The sequence below is a fragment of the Eptesicus fuscus genome, chromosome 8 (genome assembly GCF_027574615.1).
Source record: "Eptesicus fuscus isolate TK198812 chromosome 8, DD_ASM_mEF_20220401, whole genome shotgun sequence".
NCBI classification, from domain to species: domain Eukaryota; kingdom Metazoa; phylum Chordata; class Mammalia; order Chiroptera; family Vespertilionidae; genus Eptesicus; species Eptesicus fuscus.
Window position 1 is genome coordinate 2438454 of NC_072480.1, and position 8933 is coordinate 2447386.

Genomic DNA, 8933 nt, shown 5'->3' on the forward strand with positions numbered 1-8933 from the left:
TTCTGGGTGGGTAGAGTTGTTTGAAATTCATATGGAGAATACATTCTATTAGATACAAAAAAGGCATTTTAGCTTATTGAAAAACATGATCCTCAGTTCAGGAAATCATACACATTACTTTCTTCAGTGTCTTTATGAGAACTATAATTAATGTTTTTTCTGAATATATTTCATCTAGACCAGTGATGGCGAACCTATGACACACGTGTCAGCACTGAAACGCGTAGCCATTTCTGATGACAAGTGGCTGCATGCCGAGGATGAAACATTTGCTGCTCCTGAGGATGAAACATTTGCGACTAGAGTCTTGGAGTTAGTTTTTTTCCTCAAAGTGACATACTACCCGAGTTATGCACAGTTTTTTGGTGAAGTTTGACACACCAAGCTCAAAAGGTTGCCCATCACTGATCTAGACTATGTGAAATTTATTAGGCAGAGTGTGTGGCATGATAAGTAGAGAAAGAAAGCACCTGAAAAAGAGACCACAGAGGCAATGGGGAAATTAGGAACAATGAACTAAAAGTATTTGGGGAAGTAAGTTCTCAACACTGTAAAAAATTACTAAAAAGATAAACAAGACTGATGAAGCTTTAGCCAGATTCATCAAGAAACAAAGAGAGACAGAGACAAAAACAAACAAACAAAAAAACAATACAAAAGATCAACAAAACCAATCCTGGTTCTTTGAAAGGATAAACAAGATTGATGAACCTCTAGCCAGGCACACCAAGAAGCAGAGAGGACCCAAATAAACAAAATCAGAAATGAAAGAGGTGAAATAACAACCAATCTCACAGAAATACAAATGATTATGAAAAATAGTATGAACAACTCTATTCCAACAAAATGGACAACTTAGATGAAATGGACATATTCTTAGAAAAATACAATCTCCCAAAACTCAATCAGGAAGAATAAAAAACCTGAATAGGCCAATAACTACCAAAGACATTGAAGCAGTGATCAAAAATCTTCAAGCAAACAAAAGACCTGGTCTGGATGGCTTTACAGGGGAGTTCTACCAAGCATTCAAAGAAGAACTAAAACCTATCCTCCTCAGACTATTCCAAAAAATTCAAGAGGAAGCAACATTTCCAAGCACTTTCTATGAAGCCAGCATTAACCTCATTCAAAATCAGATAAAGACACTACTAAAAAAGAGAACTAAAGGCCCTCATGAACATAGATGCCAAAATCCTCAACAAAATTCTAGCAAATCAGATTCAGCATTATATTAGAAATATCATGCACCATGACCAGTGAAATTTATTCCAGGGATGCAAGGATGGTATAATATCTGCAACTCAATAAATGTGATACATCACATAAAGAAACTGAGAGACAAAAATTGGATAAACATATCAATAGATGCAGAAAAAGCATTTGACAAAATCCAACACCCTTTCTTGATAAAAACTCTCAGCAAAGTAGGAATAGAGGGATCATACCTCAACATAATAAAAGCCATATATGACAGACCTACAGCCAACATCATATTCAATGGGCAAAAACTAAACTCATTTCCCCTGAGAATGGGAACAAGACAGGGATGCCCACTTTCACCACTCCTGTTTGATATAGTACTGGAAGTGCTAGCCATAGTGACCAGGAAAGACGAAGAAATAAAAGACATCCAAATTGGAAAGGAAGAAGTAAAACTGTCTTTATTCACAGATGACATGATACTATACATAGAAAACAACAAAGACTCCATCAGAAAACTACTAGACCTAATAAATGAATTTGGCAATGTAGCAGGATATAAAATTAACACCCAGAAATCTATGGCCTTTTTATATACCAGTAATGAACTCAAAGAAAGAGAAATGGAAAAAAAAAAAAACAAACAAACAAAAAACACACAACACAATCCTATTTACCATTGCACCAAAAAAACTAACATACCTAGGAATAAACTTAACTAAGGACATAAAAGACCTATACTCGGGAAAACTACAGGACATTGAAAAAAGATATAGAGGAATATATAAACAAATAGAAGAACATACCATGTTCATGGATTGGTAGAATCAACATTATTAAAATGTCCATACTACCCAAAGCAATCTAAAGATTCAATGCAATCCCCTTTAATATACCAATGGCATACTTCAAAGATCTTGAACAAACTCTCCAGAAATTCATCTGGAATAAAAAAAAAAGGACCCGATGTAATACTTTAAACAATTAAATAAATAAATAAATAAATAAATAAATAAATAAATAAATAAATAAGACTTAAAAAAAAAGACCCAGAATAGCCAGAGCAATCCTGAGAAAGAAGAAGAAAGTTGGAGGGATCACATTACCAGATATCAAGCTATATTACCAAGCCACGGTTCTCAAAACTTCCTGGTACTGGCACAAGAACAGTCATATAGACCAATGGAACAGAACAGAGAACCCAGAAATTGACCCAAGCCATTATGCTCAATTAATATTTGACAAAGGGGGCAAAAACATACAATGGAATCAAGACAGTCTCTTCAATAAATTGTTTTGGGAAATTTGGTCAGATACATGCAAAAAAATGAAATTAGATCACCAACTTACACAATACACAAAAACAAACTCAAAATGGCTAAAGTACTTACATGTAAGACAGGAAACTATAAAAATTCCACAAGACTCTGTAGGATGCAAAATCACAGACATATGTCGTAGCAATATCTTTACAGACCCAGCCCCTCTAGGGCAATGGAGACTAAGGAGAAAATAAACAAATGGGACTACATCAAAATAAAAAGCTTCTGCACAGCAAAGTAAACCATCAACAAAACAACAAGAAAGCCCAATGCATGAGAGAACATATTTGCCAATGATATCTCCAAAATTTAGAGAACTCATACAACTTAACAAAAGGAATATAAACGTTCCAATCAAAAAAATGGGCAAAGGATCTGAATAGACACTTTTTGCAAGAGGACATACAGAAGGCCCAGAGACATATGAAAACATGCTCCAAGTCACTAATCATCCGAGAGATGCAAATCAAAACACATGCTGGCGAGGATGTGGAGAAAAAGGAACCCTTTTGCACTGCTGGTGGGAATGCAGACTGGGGCAGCCACTGTGGAAGATAGTATAGCTTCCTCAAAAAGTTAAAAATGGAACTCCCATTTGACCCAGTGATCCCACTTCTAGGAATATATCCCAAGAAACCAGAAACACCAATCAGAAAGGATATATGCACCCCTATGTTCATAGCAGCACAATTTACAATAGACAAGATTTGGAAAGAGCCTTAGTGCCCATCAGCAGATGAGGGGATTAGAAAACTGTGGTACAGAGAATGAATGGCTGCAGCAGCTGCCGCTGCTGCTGAGGGGGAGGCAGAGGCTCCAGCGCAGGGGGTGCACCCGGGGCCCAGGTCCGGCCCCAGCTACCGCTATGGAGCTTGCCAAGAGCCCCCGTAGCGCAGCCATGGCCCAGACCCTGCACAAGGAGATTCCCAAAATGGCAACAGCATTCTGGATTGCCTGAATGTGCAGCGGCTTCAAGGCCTGCACTGTGATGTGTCAGTGGTGGTCAAAGGCTATGCCTTCAAGGCTCACCAGGCCGTACTTGCTGCTAGCAGCTCCTGCTTCTGGGTGTGTTCAGCAGCAGCCGGAGCGCTGTGGTAGAGCTGCCGGCGGCTGTGCAGCCCCAGTCCTTCCAACAAATCTTCAGCTTCTGCTACACAGGCCGGCTGAGCAGGAATATGGGGGACCAGTTCTTGCTCATGTACACGGCTGGCTTCCAGCAGATCCAGGAGATCATGGAGAAGGGCACTGAGTTCTTCCTCAAGGTGAGCTCTCCCAGCTGCGACTCCCAGGGCCTACATGCCGAGGAGGCTCCGTCTTCTCAGACATTGAGCTGGACGGCCTGCAGCACCCCGTTGCCCCTGGTGTCCCATGTCAAGACAGAGCAGCAGGAGTCGGACTCTATGCAGTGCACACCCGTGGCCAACTGGCTGTGGGACAGCAGCCAGAAGGAGGCCGGGGTTGTCTGCAGCAGAGGTGGCAATGGTAGCGGAAAAGTGGCCAGGTTCTCCACATTAGACCTGGCTGCCAGCCGGCCACCTCAGCAGGCCTTGGCTGCTGCAGCAGCAGCCGCAGCAGGGGGAGTGGTGAGCGGGCCCAGCATGTCGGAGCTGACCAGACTTGGTACCTATACTAGCGACAGCCCCGGCTCCTGTCATAATGAGGAGGACGAGGAGGAGGATGCAGGCGAGGAGGGCACAGACCAGCAATACCGGCAGATCTGCAACATGTACACCATGTATAGCATGATGAATGTCTTTGGCCGAGAAGGTGGAGGCCCTCCCTGAGCAAATGACCCCTGAATCCCGGAATCGCGTCCAGGTGCGGCAGGACTTGGCGTCTCTCCCAGCCGATCTCATCAACCAGATCGGTAACCGCTGCCAACCCCAAGCTCTATGATAAGGTCGACCCCCCAGAGAAGCTAGAGCTGGGGACAGGCACCAATGTGTACATCACAAGGGCACAGCCCATGAACTGCCATGTCTGTGCAGGCACACGGCACAAGGTCCTGCTGCGGCGCCTCCTGGCCTCCTTCTTTGACCGGAACACACTGGCTAACAGCTGTGGCACTGGCATCTGCTTTTCCACCAATGATCGCAAACCACTGGACAGTCGCGTCCTCCATGCTGTCAAGTACTACTGCCAGAACTTTGCTCCGAACTTCAAGGAGAGCGAAATGAATGCCATTGTGGGCGACGTGTGCACCAATGCCTGCCGCGTCCTGGGGAAGAGCTGGGTTCCCAAGGGGAAGCCACCTGAGGGTGATACCTACACCACCTTCATCAGTGACACAAGCAAGCTGGAGCCAGACATGATGGGCGTGGAACTCAGCTTTGAAACAGCCAGCCATGATGGTGAGGCTGGCCTCTCAGCCGAGGCCCTCCAGTAGCTCCCATCAAGCCCTCCATGAGGCTATCACACTCCCCCTCCTGTCAACCACCCACCCACCATCTTGGACATGAGCTACTTCTGTCTTTCCCTCCTCAGGACTCGCAGGGTGTGCTGCATACTCCAGCCCCTTGGCCTGCAGTCCCACCCCTGACCTAAGCCGACCTAAGGTGGGAGGCGGTGGTGAGCCCAGCGCCCTTCTCTCTCCCCCACCCTGTACTCAACCTCTCTTGCCCCATCAGTCCCCTCACACCTGAGTGGGGCAGGTCCTGAGTGGGGGTTCAGATCCAGAGTTTCTGAGGATAGGAGGAGAGGTTTTGGAGGCTCACAGGTGCGTGTGCATGTGACTGTGGACAAATTCACTTATTAAATCTGGTAGTTATGAGGTGAATTGTGTAAGTAGAAGGATACAAACATGTACCCAAAAATTGATGGCATTTTTATATATTAACAATGAACTCTCAGAAGAGAAACTAAATATATCCTATCTAATAATAGAGTAGTATGCAAATTAACCATACCTCTGTGACAAAAATGGCGGCCCCCATAGCCACAAGATGGCGGCGACCAGTACGCTCAGCCCCGCCGGAGTTCCCCAGTCCCAGGGAGGGCTGCCGCTGAGAGCCGGGCAGCCCGGGTGTCCTGCTGGAAGGTGCCGGGGACCCCATGCTACCATCCCCTCCCAGAAGCAGCCCCCGGTGTCAGGCTGGGAGGCGTCTGTACCCCACGCCACCATCGCCTCCCAGAGGCCGCCCGGGGTGGCCGGCTGGGAGGCTTCCACCCCCCACACCGCCATCGCCTCCCGGAGGCCGCCCGGGGTGTCCGGCTGGGAGGCGTCCGCGCCCCCACGCCGCCATCGCCTCCCGGAGGCAGCCTGGGGTGTCCGGCTGGGAGGCTTCCGCCCCCCACTCCACCATCGCCTCCCAGAGGCCGTCCGGGGTGTCCGGCTGGGAGGCATCCGCGCCCCCACGTCGCCATCGCCTCCCGGAGGCAGCCCGGGGTGTCCGGCTGGGAGGCATCCGCGCCCCCACGCCGCCAACCCCTCCCGGAGGCAGCCCGGGGTGTCCGGATAGGAGGCGCCCAGGACCCCACACTGCCATCCCCTCCTGGAGGCAGCCCGGGGTGTCTGGCTGGGAGGCGTCCGCGCCCCCACGCCGCCATCCCCTCCCGGAGACAGCCCGGGGTGTCCGGCTGGGAGGCACCCGCACCCCCCAGGGAGCGAGTCAAGTACTGATGATTCTACCAAAGGAAAAGTTTAGAGAAAGAGAGGATAGAAAAGGAATAGAAGGAGAAAAGTAAGAAAGGACAAAAGATGAAACATCAAGAAAAAGAAAGAGAAGAAAAAAAGGAAGAAACAACCACAGGATATCCCCTTTCCAAGTCTCATGAAATTCCTGTTTAAGGAGTTTATTTTATGACTCCTTTAGTTTGGGTTTACATTTTTACTGTTTTGTCAAGACCACAGCAGGTACACTGTCCAATATGTTTTTTTAAAATAAATTTTATTGATTTTTTACAGAGAGGAAGGGAAAAGGATAGAGGCTAGAAACATCTATGAGAGAGAAACATCGATCAGCTGCCTCCTGCAGTATGTGCCCCCAACCAAGGTACATGCCCTTGACCAGAATCGAACCCGGGACCCTGAGTCTGCAGGCCGACACTCCATCCACTGAGCCAAACCAGTTAGAGCTGTCCAATATGTTAAAGAAAAAACCCTATCTAATAAAGAGAGAATATGCAGGGGAGGGCATTTGGGGGTGACCGGGCTGTCAGGGGAGAACAGTTGGAGATGATCTGGCTGGTAGGGGAGCAGTTAGGCGTCGATCAGGCTGGCAGGGGAGTGGTTAGGGCAGTGATGGCGAACCTATGACACGCGTGTCAGCACTGACACACGTAGCCATTTCTGATGACATGCGGCAGCATGCCGAGGATGAAACATTTGCTGCTCCTGAGGATGAAACATTTGCGACTAGAGTCTTGGAGTTAGTTTTTTCCTCAAAATGACACACTACCCGAGTTATGCTCAGTATTTTGGCGAAGTTTGACACACTAAGCTCTAAAGGTTGCCCATCACTGGGTTAGGGGGTGATCAGGCTGGCAGGCAGAAGTGGTTAGGGGCAATCAGGCAGGCAGGCGAGCAGTTGGGAGCCAGCAGTCCCGGATTGTGAAAGGGATGTCTGACTGCCTCTTTAGGCCCGATCCCTGTCGGGCCTAAAGAGGCAGTCAGACATCCCCTGAGGGGTCCCAGATTGGAGACTGTGCAGGTTGGGCTGAGGGACACCCTCCCCAGTGCACAAATTTCGTGCACCGGGCCTCTAGTATATATATATTTAATATATAATATTTTAAATATATAAATATAATATATTATAAATATACATAATAAATATATACTAGGTGTACCAGTTAATAATGGTGGGTTTTGTAATCAAAGAAAACACAATAACTTCAAGAGAAACATCAAAAGTGCTTTATTCAAAGTAATGTCCATCGCTAGCTACACATTTCCCCCATCTTTCAGGTAATTTGTGGATACCATCCCAATAGAACTTTTCTTGTTTTGAGGTAAACCATTCAAAGACCCAATTTTCCACTTCTTCATATGTTTTGAAGGGCTGCTCAGAAAGTGTGTGTGCCATCAAATGGAACAAGTGGTAATCTGAAGGAGCAAGGTCTGGTGAATATAGCGGGTGGGTTAATACTTCCCAGGCAAGATCTTTTAACGTGTCATTAACTGGTTTTGAAGTGTGATGGTGCGTCATCATGAAGCAAAATTATTTTGCCATGTCTTCTGGCCCATTCTGGTCATTTCACGATCAAAGCATGGTTCAAATTGATTATTTGTTGTTAGTAGCTATAGTATTAATGGTTTCACCTGGTTTTAGAAGCTCATAATACACCACACCTTCCTGATCCCACCAAACACAGAGCACTGTCTTCTTTCTGAAGTGATTTGGCCTTGCAGTCGATGTTGATGGTTGACCTGGATCAACCCATGATTTTGCGCATTTGGGATTCTCAAAATAAATCCACTTTTCATCGCCAGTCACAATCAGATGCAAAAAAGACTTTCTTTAGTGCTATTGAAGCAACATTTTACTGATGACTTTTCGGTTTTCCATTTGTCTTTTATTCAGTTGATGTGGCACCCAATTTCCTTCCTTTAAAATCTTTCCCATTGCTTGTAAACAGTTGGAAATTATTTGCTGAGCAGTGTTTAATCTTTCTGCAAGTTGTTTTTGAGTTTGACACTCATCTTCATCTAATAATGCCTGTAATTGTTGCTCTTCAAACTTTTTCGGTTGACCTGGACGTTCTTTGTCTTTCACATCGAAATTATCACTTTTAATGGATTTAAACCAGTGTTCACAAGTATCTTGAGATGGAGAATGTTCACCATTAGCTTCCCGAAGTATACGATAACTTTTTCTTCAAAATAAAGTAATGAATCAAAACTTCCCACAAATGCTCTTTTTTTGGCATGAAATTCAACATTTTTTAAGCATAAAGATATCTATGATGTTAACACCTTCAGCAAATTTGACATATGAAGTTTTGAAGCTTGCTGTCAATACAACACAATAGCATACATATCAAATCGCATATATATCAAAATATGTGTAACTCCATCTATTGGAAAAATCTGCATTATTAACTGGTACATCTAATATATACTGTATATACTAGAGGCCCAGTGCATGAAATTTGTGCACTGGGGAGGGGGTCCCTCAGCCCAGCCTGCCCCCTCTCACAGACTGGGAGTCCTCAGGGGATGTGCTACTGATGGCTTAAAGCGGGCCTAAGCTGCAGCCTGGCCTCCCTCTGCAGGAGGTGACCGGGCTGATCAGGGGAAGGTGCCAGCCCCATCACCCCGCTGCTGCTGCCACTGCCACAGTCACCAAGGTGTTTTCATTAACATGGACTCCAGTCCCTTCACCATGAAAAAATTACAACGTTTTTAGGCATTTTCAAGATGATTCTTTCGTAGGATATGACATTTCTTTTTTTTCTTTTTTTTATCCT

At 45.7% G+C, this 8933-nt stretch overlaps 1 pseudogene; it reads left to right on the forward strand.

Moving 5' to 3' along the window:
* The first annotated feature begins 3423 nt into the window (after window positions 1-3423).
* On the forward strand, window positions 3424-4911 carry LOC103302200 (nucleus accumbens-associated protein 1-like; annotated as a pseudogene).
* The last annotated feature ends 4022 nt before the right edge of the window (window positions 4912-8933 follow it).